General features: G+C 41.3%; 1 protein-coding gene across 1 annotated transcript in view; it reads right to left on the minus strand.

Annotated features, from left to right (window-relative positions):
* The window catches only part of CDH20 (cadherin 20), a 143,281-nt gene extending 126,852 nt beyond the window's left edge, over positions 1–16,429 (minus strand). The window contains exon 1 of the mRNA XM_071552992.1: positions 16,298–16,429. The gene's annotated coding sequence lies outside the window, so the exon portion shown is untranslated. The remainder of the gene's footprint in view (positions 1–16,297) is intronic.
* Positions 16,430–16,726: the final 297 nt, after the last annotated feature.

A 16,726-nucleotide genomic window follows, 5' to 3' on the forward strand; every position in this document is an offset into this window, starting at 1 on the left:
CATTGTAATTTTCACTTTCCTGAAGCCAAGGAATGTTTGGAATTTCCTGCTTCTCATCCCACTGGAAGGGCTCATCTCACTGGAAAAGGCTGATTCCCAAAAGCTCAAAACCTTTTGCATTCATGAAGGAGATTATTTTGTGGGTTACTTGTTCTCTCCTCCATTATAATATTTTTAATTGACCCATTTCCCAGAGTTCACTTTTATAGAGTGCTGGTATCAAAAGGATTTAATATTGAAAGTACTCTGGAAAATATTTAATCTTGAAGATACTTTGGAACATTGGTTCAGATGACCAGGATTTCTCCAGTCTTGCACACACACACACACACACACACACACACACACACACACACACACACGGAGCATAATGCCTGCTGTAAAGTCTAGATTGACAGAAATGCAGCAGTACCTATTACTTTTCTTTTTACAAGATATTTAAGAGAGAATATTTACTAATCATCATAGAATCATCATAGAATTTTTGTACCAGACTGAAAACCAAAATTTCCATCATGCAAAAAGTTATAGTATTTGGCATTTCTTCCCAGACAGGCTAAAAAGACAATGGAACTTATCTTTCCAGAGATTTTTTACATATCAGTTTAAACATGCAAAAAAATTAACTTCTATGTTATGAAATGGGTAATCTTAAAGTTTCAGAAATAAAATGTTTAGTGTTGTGGGGCAGGAGGAGTGTAGTGATCTTGCTCCTTCACTCCACTCCAGATGGCCACAACTGAGAACTGATATTCTTTGTCCATTTGTCTCTATCTACCGTATTGATCCCTCTTCCCACCCAGAAGTAGAACCCCACACGGAATGACAATCTCATGGTATGGCTGTTGCCAAGATGCTTCATACCAATGCAAAATCTCATTCCAAATACAAAATGTATTATGCTAGCCGGATTTAACTCTGTGGAGTGTTTTGCTGAAAGGTCCATTTTCCTTATGAACATTTTCAAATCTAATGAACAACAGGAAAATACTTAATTGGACACTTTTGTGATCAAACCTAGTTGTTTTATTACGTCTTGGTTTTTGAATCCTTTGAGTGGGACTATCAAGGCAGAATGACAGGTAAGAACACTAGTATCAAGTTGGAGTCTCAGTGTGAAGTGTGAATAAGGAGGGACTTTGAAAAGCATTTTAGATTAATCTTTCTTCCCAGCCACAGGTTTTAAAAGTACTATTTATAAGCAACTCTTTTCATCATTCTTCTCATAGCAATGTCAGTTAAAAAATTATTTTACACCTGGGAATCAAGAAGCACACTGGAACACTTTTCTATAAAACTCTCAAAAGGTAGAGACCTCCTTGGAAATCTGTACAAGGTCTATCATTACAGACAGAATGACCAAGCCCAAGAGTGAAGTCATCACTGTAACAGAACAATCACCATCAAGCAATCAAAAATCAGTTGCTTACTATGAATAAAACTCAGACCCTCTTTGAGTGAAACCTCATTCTAATTTCACCAGCATAACCCCATTGAAAGCAGTGACCTTGCATTACTGTTTCAAAGAGCAGAATAACATAGAGACATGACAAGTTGTAAAAATTTTTTACATCTTTCTTTGAAATACTGACATGGGTCATTGTCTCAGACACCAGTCTGTCCTGTGACAGTAAATCCTGGATCTTTAAGATAGATAGGGTGTAATTAAATCTAGAACATGACCTGCGGGGAAAGATCTCTCCCCACTTAAATCACATTGAATTTTAAAATTGCCATACTGGTGTAAATGGTATTTTTATGTATGTGTCCAGAAGAGAACTCAACTGCAATATTTCTGTTCTGCTGCTGAAATATTAGCATTAAAAAGGCAGTATTTTACAAAAGTCATTTAAAAATAGTGCCTCCAACACAATCAGTTCTGTTGGAATTATTTTACACCACTCTTCATCCTTGAAATTATATCCCTTCCTTTGTGGAATGTTGTAAAACTTCGAAAAGTTATTTGAAGTAAGATTCAACAGTATATTAGCTGGTAAAAATCAAAGTACTGCTTTTTCTCCCCAAGCCCAGAAGAATTAATTTTGTTGCCACTAAAGAAGAACAGACACACAACTTTTGAACAGGAACTGACCTAATATATCTGAAAACCCCGAATGCAATTAGCTTCTTGTAAGAGCCATCTTTCAAGAAGTCTTTTTCTGCCTCTGAGCTCCAAAAGTTGCTCATCAGATAAAGTTAGGATATTAATAGAGAACCATCTATCAAGCTCGAAGGGTTTGTTAAAGGCACACTTGTCTAGTTAACCACAAGATACCGTTATGGCCCTCCTTATTATTTATACTTCAGGTTTTCACACCAGTGCCTTTCCAGCGGTGGGGCAGGAAGCAGTGCTGCTCTAGGAAGTGGTGCTCAGACAGTAGAGGGTCTCCTCAGAAGGGAGGAAATTTTGGGTTTCTAGATACATTCTCCTTCAAGTAAAAAAGGCAATTTTTTTTTTCAGTAGAAACATACAAGTTTCAAAATTTTTCAGAAAAAAAGATTTCTCAGATCAGGACTCTTTCTTGTGACTTTTGAGAGACACAAATGAAAATCTTGTTCTCTTCATTCCTAAATGCCATGGCTCTGACAGCTCTTTTGTCTGAGCATTTCCTAAAGGCTTTGGTTTCCTCCTAAAACATTATAATTTTGAAATCTAAGCTTTGACAAAACAGAAGTGTGATCTCCTAGCTCTGATACTTGGTTTGAAAGCACTTCAATGCACCGCTATGCCCTACGTGCTTGTACCACACAGGGATCTACATATTACCTAGCACCTGCAGGCACCTCTAAAACACAAATTATAACTGACAATAGAAGTTTGGCCTTTGACTGGTGCTTCAGTCTCGGAAGTCTAAACCCAGTGCATTTTGTCTGGCACTCAGATATACTGTGTGGACAAAAGTTACAGAATCCCAGTTCTAGCAGGAGATTTGGAGCTAAACTCAAACATTGCTCTTACCTAGATATACAATCCCAGATTGTGAACCTTTGACTTTGCCAATAGGGTGTCTAACAGTAGAGGAAGTTGTGCTAAAGCTGGACACTTCTCCTACCTCATCTCTGCCTCCTTTTTCACTCACTCGGCTATGCCTGTGGCTCTCATCTATTGGCAGCAGTTCTGCCCAAGTTTCAAACAAAGCAGCACCATTCTTTGCAGTCCTTTTCCTTAAACATTTAATGTTACATCTCTGATTTTTCTAGTTCCATGGTTTTTTTTGACACAAGAATATTGAGGTTATCTTACTGATGTTGACAATACCCTACACATGGCAGAGGACAAGAGGATAAAACACTGTGAACACTACCTCTTTCCCCTTTCCCCTTTTACTTCCTGTACACACTACTGAAGAAGAATGTACTGCAAAGTCATAAATAAAGTATACTTGTCAGAAGCTATGATCTTAAAATATTCTAATGGTTTGTGTTCTCTCCATAAATTGTTTATTGGTCAATATGGACAGGATTTGCAAACATAGCCTCCTTTGAAGTTTGCTGTTATTATCTCCATTCTAAATACTTTCATAAGCTTTCAAAAATATCAATTTTCTATCCTTTTATCCTTTGATAAGAAACTTTCTAATGCTGAACATTTAATTATGCAGCATTATATTAAGCTGTGTTTCTCATCCTTATGGAGATGCCTAGCATTAAAGGAAAACTGTATGATTGTTATTAAAGTTACTATCGGAGGTAGGTTGATGCAGCAGGGGGATGCTTTTTGGCTAGTCTCAATCTATACAGTAAAATAAATCAGAAAAGAGAAATTCTTTATAAAATACAACTAATTTGTATTCTGCTTCATGCAGAATCATGTAAATATTCTTCAAGTAACAGACTGATGTTGTGAAATCATACCGTGATGAGTAAATTATCACAGAAAGTAGTTCATCAAAGCAATGATTTCAGACATGTGTCTGAACAGCTCATGAGCATACAGAACAGAAGAGATGTCTTCAGCCAGAGAAGACACCAATCTTCAAAAGAGAATACAGAGTTTCTTCTAACTCTGCTGGAGCCTGGCGATGCAGGGGGTCTTCCAATAAAACAATCATCCTGTGTAGGGTGATATTTTAAAAAGAGAAGTTAGGTGGTTCTCTCTCTTCTAGATTGTTCCTAATGAGAACAACAAAAGACCAATAGACTTAAAAATGGTTTTAAATGCAGGTAATGGTTGACAGATTGGCTATTTACAGCCAGTAAGTAAAACATGTTATGACCTTTGGTAATTGCCTCTTCAATAAATAATTTGCTAATAATTCATTTCAGAATAAAAACAGTTTTGGTCCACCAAATCTTTGAGGACAATTTGGTAGGTAACTGGGGAGTTTAGATGCTCAGTGATCATTAAAAAAATGGGAACTTAAGTGTCTAGATCCTACACTAGTTTCAAAACTCTTATCCATTCACTCCAGGGACAAATACTTTCTGCCCACTACAAAGATATTAACACTGAAACACTCGGAAAAGAAGAACAAATTTTCTAAAAACCTAATGTCAAATGGTTATCTATGAGCATATTACTAATATTTTACTAAATTGTCACATGAATAAGAAAACGGAACACCTTATAATTTATTTTGATACTATAATTATTGGTGTTTCAACAAAACAAGGGCTTTATAGTCAAAGGGTTGTTTGCAACAGGATTAAAGTGGCAACAGGTTTTAATCAGAATGCATTTTTTGAGGCTAGAAATTTGTAGTTACACCTGTGTGCCCCACATCATTATATAGGTTTTTTTATGCATAAACACCTATACAACCCAGTATGGGATTACAGAGGTAATACAATGAAACACTTTCTCACAAAGGTGAGAAACTAGTCAGGTGGAGATAGCAAATAGTAGCAGGGCAAAGTTATTAGCTATCCTGGGTTGGATCCATTGCCTCCCTAATAGTCATGCATTTAGCAGATTGTAACACAAATGAATCTTTAATGGAGAGCTACAATGGGTCAAACAGATGTTACAGTTTTGAATTCTTTCATGGAATTTTTTTTCTCCCTATCGACGGGGAGGTTTGGGAGCTGCAGCCTGCCCTTGAAGCCAACGGAAAAAAAGGTGATCCATTGCTTTGCATTCCAACTTCATCGCTGGGGAAGTGGGGTGGGGGTGGAGAAAGGTTTTTTCCATTTTTTTTTTTTGCCACATTTCACTGCTCTGGCTGCAGTGTGGGCAAAGCCCTGTTTGCTGGGCTGGGGGAGGCACTTGGAGCTCCCTTTGGTTTGGGCCCTCCATCAACTCCATGTGACCAGTGTCGTCCCTCAGAGAGAGAGAGCGAGCAGTCACCGCTACCTTGAATTTGCTACAGACTTTCCCAAGGGCCAATCTCACCTGCAGGCGAGTTGCTAAACACCACCACTACTCCCTACCCCAGCACTTTTCTTCAAACAAAGGATGAGGAGGAGTCTCTACACTGCCCATGGGAAAGGTTCCACCCCGTCCCTTGTGGCCGCCATTCCCATGGGACTTATTGAAGAGGAAGCCAGCATCTTCATTTTGCTGGAAAATCAGAAAGTGACCCTCGTGGCTGTGACCTCTTGAGGCGTGGCAACACCCCCTGCTGTCCGTAAATAGAACTGCACCGAGAGGAGCAGAGAGAACTTCATTAGTTTAAAGGTTTTGGTTATGGTGTTGCTGTTTGTTCTGTGCTGGTTTTTTTTGGTTATATATATATAAATATATATATATTAGTTAAGAACTGCTATACTTTTCTATACATTTTATGATTGAAGTATATTAATTCAAAGGTTGTGGTGGTTTTTGGAAAGAGGCCCCTTGCCTAGTCCAGAAACACATCTAGTTTTGTTCTAAACCAGGACAACAGGCAAGGAAAACAAAGGGGCAAAGGCTGACATCTCATTGTTGACCTGCTCTTTTCCCTATCACTTCTACACATTTGAATCTAGCATCCAGTTCCTTAGTCCTGCACTTCATGCCAAGATGTACCATGGGCAGCAGTCAGCACTAGCCCACCTAAACAAGTGGATCCTCAACCACAGTATATTTAAAACAGTGCCCTCAGTGGTGCTGCTGAAGTCACGCTAATGAGGATTAACCTTTTCCAAGTCTATGCTACACAAAAAAAGTTTTAGCCACGATTCAGTCCAACATTTCTGTACAATAGTTCCATTTGGTATATAGCCCTAGTATCTTAAAACATATTGCTGACAGATACCTTTCTCTTGGCATATTGATGAGTTATAACCTGAAAACACATGCATATCTAACAATCTGAATTTCTTTTTACAATCCCTCTGCAGTGTCCTCTATTCAGCCCAGAAATTTCTTGTGGGATCCAGACACTGTTATTCCAACCTCTCTCTCTTATCAGACTCCTCCACTTTCTGCCATGCTCATTTACAACCCTGTGGAACAGTTATTTGCCTTCTTTTTGTATTAGCCTGCTGCTGTAGTTTTGAATGATAATGTAAATTCTCTCCCTCCCACTACAGAACAAAGGAATAGCCCAACCATTTTGAATTCTGAGTTGATGACCTGAGTCAACACTTGAGGACAGGGGAGGGAGAAAGGGGGAATTTTTCGTGGGACTGGGGACGATGCTGGCAGTGGAGCTGAGCTGCTCTGGTTCTTCTTTTTTCTTTCTTTGTTCCCTGTGTGCTGGTTTGACTTTTTGGGGGGTTTTCTTTTGGGCAGCTGCAGAAAAGGAGCTATTGCTTGCTGATAAGCTCTCTTTTTCTGGCTGTGCTCTTTGCCTTTCCCCCTCCATCTCTAGGCACCCTGAGCTTCAGAGAGAGAGAGAGAGAAGAGAGACACAGCTGCTTCAGGACACTGCAGACCTTTTTTTCCCTCTTCCTGGGGACCGATTTGGACTGCAAGGAGATTCCTGGGAATTATTGCCATTCCTCCACTCCCAGCTTTTCCTTCTTTGTTTGGGACAAAGGACAAGGAAAGAGAGAGAAAGCCCACATGAGTTCATCCCTTATCTCTGCCTCGCAGGGAAAAGACTGAGAATTCACATCACAACCAGCCAAGGTGTGACACTGACACTGTCCATTAATATAACTGCTTCAGGAGGAACCTACCGTTTGGGGGGTTGTTCTCTTTTGTTTTTACTTTTGGTGCTGGGGGAGTACTGGAGTGCTGGGTTTTTACTTTTGGTGCTGGGGGAGTACTGGAGTGCTGGGTTTTTACTTTTGGTGCTGGAGGAGTAGTTTGCTCTGGTCTGTTTACAGTTATATCTATATCTACATATATATCTACATATATATATGTAGATATATAGTAGTTAAGAACAGTTATCCTTCTTATATCCATTTTCTAATTAAAGTTCCTTTTTCTTAAATTTAATAAAGAGTGACCTGATTATTGAGAAGGAATCCTCTCTGCTTTTTCCTAAACATTTTGGTTTTTCCCTCAAACTAAGACATCTGCTTTCAAGACAAGCCAAATTCTCCACTTGCTACCCATCAGATCTCTCCCTTTTTGTCTCTGTTATTTTATGAAGACATTTGTCACTTTGTACTGTCTGCTTCACTGTATGTTTTTTTCTTCCTCTGTTCAGTCTCTGCAAGGTTTTGTTGCTATTATCATCATTTTCCCTCAGCATGCTCTCTCTCCTCTTGAAGGCTGGTTTCACAGATCCTCTGCTGTCACCTGTTCAAAGGCTGATTTCAGCTCTTCCTTACAACACCTATGTGTCTCCTCCGCTGCAGGTGTTTACTGTGGAGATTGTTCTAACAGAGCCTCTTTACCAGAGGCCCTTTCAGGATGTGTAGGTCTGTGGGCCACAGTGCTACTATGACAATAGTAGTTGACTGCTACCTTTCCAGTAGGCCTGGTAGCTCTTCCCCTTGTCATTATCAAGGATGTGCACTAGTCATTTGACAGGATTTCCTCTGGGTGACCAGAAAAAACGATGTTTAGGTTTGCTATTAGAATAAATTTAACAGCTTGTGCTCACTCCTCCTTGCCTAAGAGAGATGATCACAAGGAGCAGGCACCCCTAATTGTTTGCATGGTGACTGTTCATTTCCATGTCACTTTCTGAAGGAGACAAGGCAGTGGCTCTCTCAGAAGATACACTAGTAGGTTGATGCATGAAGGCCTCCTTTGACACTGAAAGAAACTGAGTATTCAACTAAGACAAACACCACTGATACAGCCTTCCCATACTCCCTTTGTGGAAAGGCATTTGTCTGCCCTTCACAAGTCCTTGACAAGGCCTGCTGATTCCTTCCTTATTTCTCCACTCTCCGTTAAAAACATATCTTTGCTCTGGAGCCTTAATATGTTATACCTGCAGGTCAAGCAATACCTAATATTTATTTGAACAGTTAATGCCCTCCAGATTATGCATGGATTGGAGGATGCTTAGGGCAAAACTTCAAATTTTATTTGAAGAAAAATGCTTCTTTTCATTAAGGAAGCTCCTCTTTCCAGAAGACAGTCTCCTAATTCTCACAGAGTCATCAGAACTTCACCTGTTAAAGCACTTCAAAAGTATCTTCAAATTAAAAAAAGACTAATTTCAGCAATGGGCTAAGCACACAGAAGGTACTCCATAATCTAGTGAAGTAGCTCTACTATTCTTAAGAGATTTGCTAACTAGTGATCTACTACTGCTATTTTAATTTATGTTCCATCATGACTGCAATTCTAAATTAAACTCATACAGGCAAAAAACAGTATAGTTAAGCCTCTCCTTCAATCCCTGACTTTCTTTGCTGTCAGAAAGCTACATATTGCAAGGGCTCTTAACTGTGTCTCACAATACCTAGGCATGTACAAAGGTTAGTCCCATGGTGTAAAGGAGAGCACTCTGGACTCTGAATCCCCAAGAACCTGAGTTCGAGTCTCAGTGGGGACCATCCCCTGGCAGTTCAATGCCTCCCTGCCATCCGATCCCATCAGATCTCAGATGCTGAGCAGGGTCAGCCCTGGTTAGTACTGGGTGCTGTGACAGTCCCGAGGACTTCACTGTCACTGTCCAAGCTCACTCGGCCTTGGCAGATGGACCTTAGGACTTAAACAGTGGGGTCAGGTCTGTGCACACTGTGCCTCACCTAAAAAACTCACTGCGCAGACTGGAAGGGCACATCCACGTGGGGAGAGCCCTTCCTAAAGCTTTGTTAGCGAAGTCTGGCCATACAATAGAAAGATTAATTACTCTGTTGGGTCTGTGTGACAAGGTTTTGGTGGCAGAGGGGCTACAACGGATGCTTTATGTGAGAAGCTGCCAGAAACTTCCCCCTGTCCAACAGAGCCAATTCCAGACAGCTCCAGAAAGGATACACTGGTGGCAAAGGCTGAGCCCATCAGCAATGATGACAGCACCTCTGGGATAACATAGTTAAGAAGGTGAGGAAAAAGCCCTGTGCAACTGCAGCCAGAGAAGGGGGTGAGGATACATTAGAGAAACAGCCGTGCTGACGCGGAGATCAGTGAGGAAGGAGGGGAGGTAGTACTCCAAGCACCAGAGCAGAGATTCCCACGGGTCCCTCTGGCCTGTGGTGAAGACCGTGGGGAAGCAGGCTATCCCCTTGCTGCCTGTGGAGGTCCAGGGTGGAGCAGAGATCCACCCACAGCCCCTGCAGGACCCCACGGTGGAGCAAGGGGATGTCTGAAGGAGGCTGTCATCTCAGTGGGAAGCCCACACTGGAGTGGCCTCCTGGGAGGAGCTGTGGACCCATCGAGAGACAAGCCCATGCTGAAGGCAGCTCATGCTGGCAGGACTTTTGATCCTGCAGGAGACCCACACGGAGCAGTTTGTGAAGAACTGTAGCCCATGGGAAAGGCCCATGTTGGAGAGGTTCGTTGGAGGAGTGTTTCCCATGGGAGGGACTCCATGCTGAAGCAAGGGGGAAGAGTGTGAGGAGTCCTCCCCCTGAGGAGGAAAGACCAGTCCATCAATCTATGATGAACTGACTGGAGCCCCAATTCCCCATCCTCCTGCGCCACTGGGAGGTAGAGAAACTGGGAGTGAAATTGAGTCTGGGTAAAAGGGCTGTATAATAAATGAAACTAATTTTCCCAAGGTGAGTCTGTTGTGGCAGTAATTGGTGAGCAATATCCCCCAACCTTACCTTGACCTGTATTTTCATTGTATATTCTCTCCCCTGTTCAGCTGAGGGAAGGGATAGAGTGGCTTTGGTGGGCACCTGGGTCCACCCAGGGTCAACACAACACAATTACAAAGACTCAGTTTTAACTTTTGATTTGCTAAAAGGGATCATGTAGAAGAATTCAGCTGCAGTGTGCTCTCAACTTGAAAACTCTTAGCAACTCTTGGGCTATACTGTCAAGCACTGCATAGTTTAACAGGGCAAACCCTACACCATTCAGTGACTGCTTATTCCACTAGGTATCTGCACAAAAGCATGAAGGGCATCAGTCCTTCTGAAAAAAATAAAATAATTTACAAAAAGGCCTTACTGAGAAACAAATCCACACTTTCAGTCCATGGGCCCCCCTGACAGCCCTAGCCATCTCTATTCCTTTCCTCTTTGGTGAGGACATGGACGGGAACTAATGGCATGGATCTGCAAGAGCATCTCAATGCTGTCACTGTTAGAAAAACCAAGAGATGACAAAAACAGCAAAAAGGAGAAAATCAAGATGGAAATTGAGAAGGCAGTCCTGTAACCCAAATATCTCTGTTTCACTGATTCCAGCTTGAGCTTGGACTTGTTACAGTGTGGGGTATTACCTCTTGCATGCACAGGCTTTTGAAAAACCACTACAAAAACCTTCATAGATAAACACTTTAAACATACCAAATGTATTTGATAGTGTACCTTGTATTTATTTCTTACCATATATGCTTTTCAAAGCAAAAGAAGTAGTTCAAAAATTGGAATCTTCTGTGACTGCATGAAATGCTTCTTTCATCCGTTCAGTCTTTAAATGAGGACCCATTCAACTCTTTTATGACAGTTATGGTTTGTGATGTCTGAAAACACTATTCAAATGGAGGTTCTAATTTCTGGAATGCCATCATGACATGCTTGGTAGTGTTGTAGCTAGTGAAATTTAAGTGTTTAAGATGAAATGTATTTAAATATGTTAAAAATTCCTCTGAAAAAAGTAGGTCTTATACATGTGGTGTTATCAATTTTCATAGTTCTATCCTTTTTTTTTTAATTATCCAAGGCATTCTGATTACAGAGCTACGAAGTAATCTATTTAAAGCTGGGTTTTACAGTGATCTAATGGATGCAAAAACCATATGGAATTAGAAAACATTTACTGCTCCTCTTCTTATACTGCCAAATATATTTAAATCAAACTTGTTTTAAAAACAAATATTCCCAGGGTAAGGAATTTCTTATCAACTTCTGGTTGTTTCTGTTGAATTAGAAACCTCTGGCAATTTTTTTCCTACTGAAATGCAAATGATGACATATCCTTAACTAGCAGCATCACACCACTAAAATAATAAGACATGTCTTGCTTGCCTCAAACTTCCCTTTCTGTTAGTGCAATGCCTTAGAGGCAGCAGTGTTTAAATGGTACAAAATACTCTACTTGCACCAGCCTGAATCTTTATTTAGGAGAACAAGCTTCACATTATTCCCAGCTAACACAGTATATGGGCATGTTTGGCTCCTCCATAAAACACACTCATATGCTATTATTGTCTAAACCAAGGTACAGTACTGACATGACAGATTCATGTTCCCAGCTGTGACATAAGGGCTCTTTGACAATACCACAGTGAAAGCCCTATTAAGAAAACATGTGCCGGACAGTGCATCTGATGTAGTTAAATGCTATAAAAGATTTTCCAGGTGTTAATGAGTTACATGAGTAGAATGAAAATGAGATGGGTCTGTGCACTTGGAAATTCTCAAGAAGCAGGACTCAGGCTCTCAGAGAGATGGACAAACAGCGCTTTATAACCACTACCAGCCATGTTCTGCACCTGACCACGCGAGGTGATGAGCAACCCTGACTATTCACTGGGGGAACTGTTCATTGATGATCATTTGCATGGGAAAAGACAGACTTTCATGTCTTCCTGCAGTTTACTACATCCTTTTTACTTTGCTCTATTTGTGAAAAAGCACTAGCTATTTTCCCCTTATTAAGCATTTTTTCTGTCCTAAAGAGAAGGAAAACATTATGCCTGTAACTTCTTGTTCTTAGTTTATGAGGGATTCAGCTTGATCCAGTATAGATAAGAAACTGTCATTTAACTCACCTGAAAGTATCACCACTTAGAATTTATGATTTTCAAGGTCTGTTGCATACTTTGAAACAGCAGTGTTTGAAATTTCTCAAGGCAACTGTTGAGGCTTAAGGTATACTCTTTTAAGCTATGTATAGAATCTAATGTATAGGCCGCCCCGAAAATTTCAACCACTGATACTTCAGAGTATGTGCATTTTGTACATCAGCTACCTACAGGAGAATTGTTTGTATAATCTGTTGACTCAATAAAATATTGTTTCTTTAGTATGTGTGAATTTTATGGTTGGCGAGGGAAGGCTGCAATGCAGATTTTTACATGCTGTTGTGACCACAATCCCTGTCTTAATCCTGGCATACAATTGTATCTAGGAAAAAAAAAGGTAATTTTGTCACCATGCTAATTTCAGCCTGATTTGTCTTAGAAGGGAAGCTCCCAGTAATACAAGAACCAATGGAGTGTCTCTTCTCCGACATTAATTTAGAACCACCTATTTTATTTCCCATGACAAGTCAGTATTATTTTATCTTTCATTTCCATTCTAATATCTCAAGTCATCTACCCACTCCTCCAGTATCCCAAGAGAGTTACTCAAATTAACTCGGAGAACTAAATTTTCTTAAAGGGGTAAGAAAACTAGGTGGCGAGAACATGCAAACCATCTAATAGCACATTCACACAGATTCTTTAAATTCATGTCTTAAGGGTTAAAATTCCTCTGGCTTGGCAGGTGTTCTATGGAAACGTTGCATTCATGGAAACGTTGCATTCATACAATGTAGTATCTGACCATTTAACTGTATATCAAACAATCTCTGCTATGACAACCAGATGTAGACATTGCCAGGGAATGAAATTATAATTTTATTAATTACCCTTTAATTAGTTGATGCAGCAGAGAACATGCAGTAGTTTAGTCATAATTGGCCTGACTGAGACTCAATACTTGAAGGAATGGAATCTGTTTGTTAGACTACTTGTTATGAATAACAACTATGTCTGTGACAATGCAATTTTTTTATGAAGATGTACTATGCATTTCAAACAACTTTTAGGTATAGGATAGTATTCAGGATTTAACTATAATTTGATGGAAAATATTTTCCTTGAAAACTGTATAATCCCCTGTGTATTTTGCTAAACATGTTATAACAATGCAAGAAAGACCTCTTACCAAATGTACTTTTGATGACCAAAGTGTGTTTTCAATGCATTTTATTACAGAAATGAGAAGACACTTGCTTTTGAGACTCCTCTCCTTTTTGTTGCTCTTCAAATTGTTTTACACTTTAACATGGTATTTGTGCATGAGGTACACTATGCAAATTTTTAGAAACATTTTCTGATAGAACACTGCAAGCAGAAACTCGAGCAGAATATCTTACGTGATCACTTGTCACTACATTTTTTGGATTTCTGTAAGAAGAGTAGAGCATTCTTAGGTTTCTTGGAGTACACAGGTGCAAGTAAAGTTACCAACATCCCCCACTAGATTGCACCATTAAGTAAATGTCTTGAAGACATTCTTTCAGTACAGTTTGCTATTATATCAAGGAATACTCTTCACAGACAGAATATTGAGTACTGCTGTAGTAGGGCAGAGGACATTTAACAGCTTAATAAAAATGCTTGTAAAGTGCATCTTACCATCGTCCCTTTCATACTCATTTGTTGAGAGATATTTTTATTACCACTTTTGATAAAATTCTGGAGCCATCATTCTGTCCTTGCTCTTCTAAACTCTATGACCTGAGCAAAGACTGCAGTGTTTTATATTCGCTTTGTACTATTGGACAGCTTGCCTCAATGTTTTCTCCACTTGTCTTTCCACCTCAGAAGTGCAGGTCAACACCTTCAACAAACAGTTTCAATAAAATACAACAAGTCATTTTGTTTTTCACAGTTGAATGAAATCTCCCACCTTTTTTTTAATGTGATGGGTGGCTCCTAGATTTCTGCATATGCAGTGACAGCAATTACACTTAACAGAATTAGTTTTAAAACCTTGCCAATTCCAGTATGTTTATTTACATATTTATGATGAATGGGCAGGCTACATAGATGTCTACAAGCCAAATAAATCTTTCACATACCTATTCTAAAGTCAAGGAAGCGATACAAAGGGTAAGACTGTATCTTTTACAATTTTACTTTGAGCAATATTTTTACTTTGCTTAAATGACTACGGACTGGTTCTTAAGTTGCTTTTTTATTTTGAAATGTAACATCCTTCCATCCTTTCTGAGACTTAATTCACAATAATTATTCTTTAGTCAGAATGTACATACATATGGAAGAACATGCTATATAGCAAAGCAAAACATTTTGTGCCCAGGGTGCCATCTTCCAGTAAGTCATATTCTATTGCTTTTAAGTGCATCTTGCTCAACAACTTATCACCATCTCCAGTATAAACACACACAGGTAGTATCTGCCTGCTGCGTCACAGGGAATAGCTAACACAGTGTAACAAGAGATCATTTAATTAGATTGTCACAAGAGTCACCGCTGCAAGAAACTTGAGTTGAATGGGGACACAATCACAGTCTTAAAAACTCAAAACAGTTTACCATTAAAGCCTTGTGTGCCTACTTGAGAAATGCCTTAGAGCAGCACAAAAGCTGGCACCATTAGCTTTCATCCCTGCTGAGCTGGCAATAAAGTGCACACGTAAGTAAAATGTATTAATTGGTAGTACTCAATCTATTTAAGATGTTCATTCTTCAGGCATCTTCAGATTTCATTTCCATAAAAGAGGATTTCTTTAAGTCTCGTAATTTGATTTTGTCCAGCCCAAAATGATGTTGACACAGTGGCAGCAAAAGCACAATTACACCACAGTTTTACAAAGGTGTTTTCTATCTAAATATACCGGGACCCACGTGCTGCCAGTTTCACATACACACACACAGACACAAAAAACCCCGTAGACCACATGAAAAAACTGTGGAAGAGCAAAAAGTGATACATTTTTCTGTAATTTTCACATTGCTATTCTTCCTCCCTTTCCCTGATAATTTTCCTACTGTGCACTACTGATTACTGCACTTTAAGATCAGAATGAACAATTAACTGGCTAATTATTCCAGTCACACCATGCCACAATGAAATCTTTATTCAGTGTTTACAGCAATCTTTGGCAGACACTGTCTTGCTGTTTTTAAACCAAGAACTGCTCCCTTTGGCTCCCTTTAGCATCAGCTGCCTGGTTTCAAAGCTGGATGCCAATAATCAGCCTCCTCTTTTTCTTCCAAAGTGGCTATTTTTTTAAAGGGTGAAAAGACCTATTCTCATCAACTCCCCATATATTCTGCCTGATTTATGTCCCAGCTACTGAGTCTCTTCCTTCCGTATCTTTTACCGCGCACCATTTACCCTATACCCCCTCCGCGACGCTCCCGCGCCCGCCGAGCCCCGGACACCCCCAGAAGGCGGAGGGGAGGGAGCTTCTTCCTCAGGACTCCCGGCGAGGGGGCGGGGGAAATAGTTTCCAGCTCCTGTTGTACAGCATTCACACGCATACATGCACACCTTTGCCCATTGGTTTTTCTCGTTGTGCGGAAATCCCCGAAGCGGCTCTGCGGCGTCTCTGCCCCAGGAAAGTTGGAGAGAGCCGCTCCGTGCCCTGGGCGGCTCCTTCTACCTGCTCTCCGTCTATCCGACCTGCCCCCGGCCCCCGATGGACAGCCGCGCCGCCAGGACTCTCCGTGCCCCGCTTTGCCCCGCCCTGTCCTGCCCGGATTTGCCTAGTCCTGCCCGCCCGGCAGTGCACCTGCAAAGGGGGGGGGGGGGGGGGGAAGATTGTCCCAGGAAAACTCCAGAGCGACGCGGTGTGGGCTCGCTCCTTTCCCTACGGCCTCCTCCTCGCCCTCTGACTGCGCCTGGAGAGCTAGGGGTTCGGGGAAAGGACAAAAAACCCCAATCAACCAAACAAAAGAAACAACGAAAATTAAAGAAATAAATAAATCCAAAACCCTAGAAGAAGAAGAATAAAAGTAAAGGAGAATAAAGAAAAAAAAAGAGAAAAAAGGAAAGGGGAAAAGGAAGAAAGAAATAAAAGCAACAAAAATAAAGATAAAAAGGGGGGAGAAAAGAGAGGAAAAGGGAAAAAGCAGAAGGAAAAGTCCACGAAGGAGAGGTCAGCTTACCTTGCACTGTGGAGAAGCTCCCGGCTGCCTTCCTGGCGACGGGACTTCCCTCCTCCGCCGGGTGCGCTCCTCACATCACCGCACCCCTTGTTTCCCTGCCGCGGAGGGAGCTGCCGGTCGCTCCTGCCTCTGGCTGCGGAGGGAGGCTGGGCTGGGGGCGCTACGCGGAGCTGCGCGGCAGAGAAGGAGGAGGAAAAGGCGGAGGAGGAAGCCCCGCGGCCGCCCCGCTCCCCAGAGCTGCCCCCGCTGGAAGTGTCCACCTCTTGCCCCTGGCTCCGCTGCCCGTTGATATCGCGGCGTGTCTAACGCTATAGCGGGGCCCTGCGGGAGGCGATTGGTGCCGGGGACCCGCGCCCTCCTGCGCCGCCCCCACTCCCGCCCTCCTTCCCGGGGAACCCCCCCTCCCCAGCTGCTGCCCCCGGGCCCCAC

Source organism: Pithys albifrons, chromosome 4 (assembly GCF_047495875.1).
Source record: "Pithys albifrons albifrons isolate INPA30051 chromosome 4, PitAlb_v1, whole genome shotgun sequence".
Taxonomy (NCBI): domain Eukaryota; kingdom Metazoa; phylum Chordata; class Aves; order Passeriformes; family Thamnophilidae; genus Pithys; species Pithys albifrons.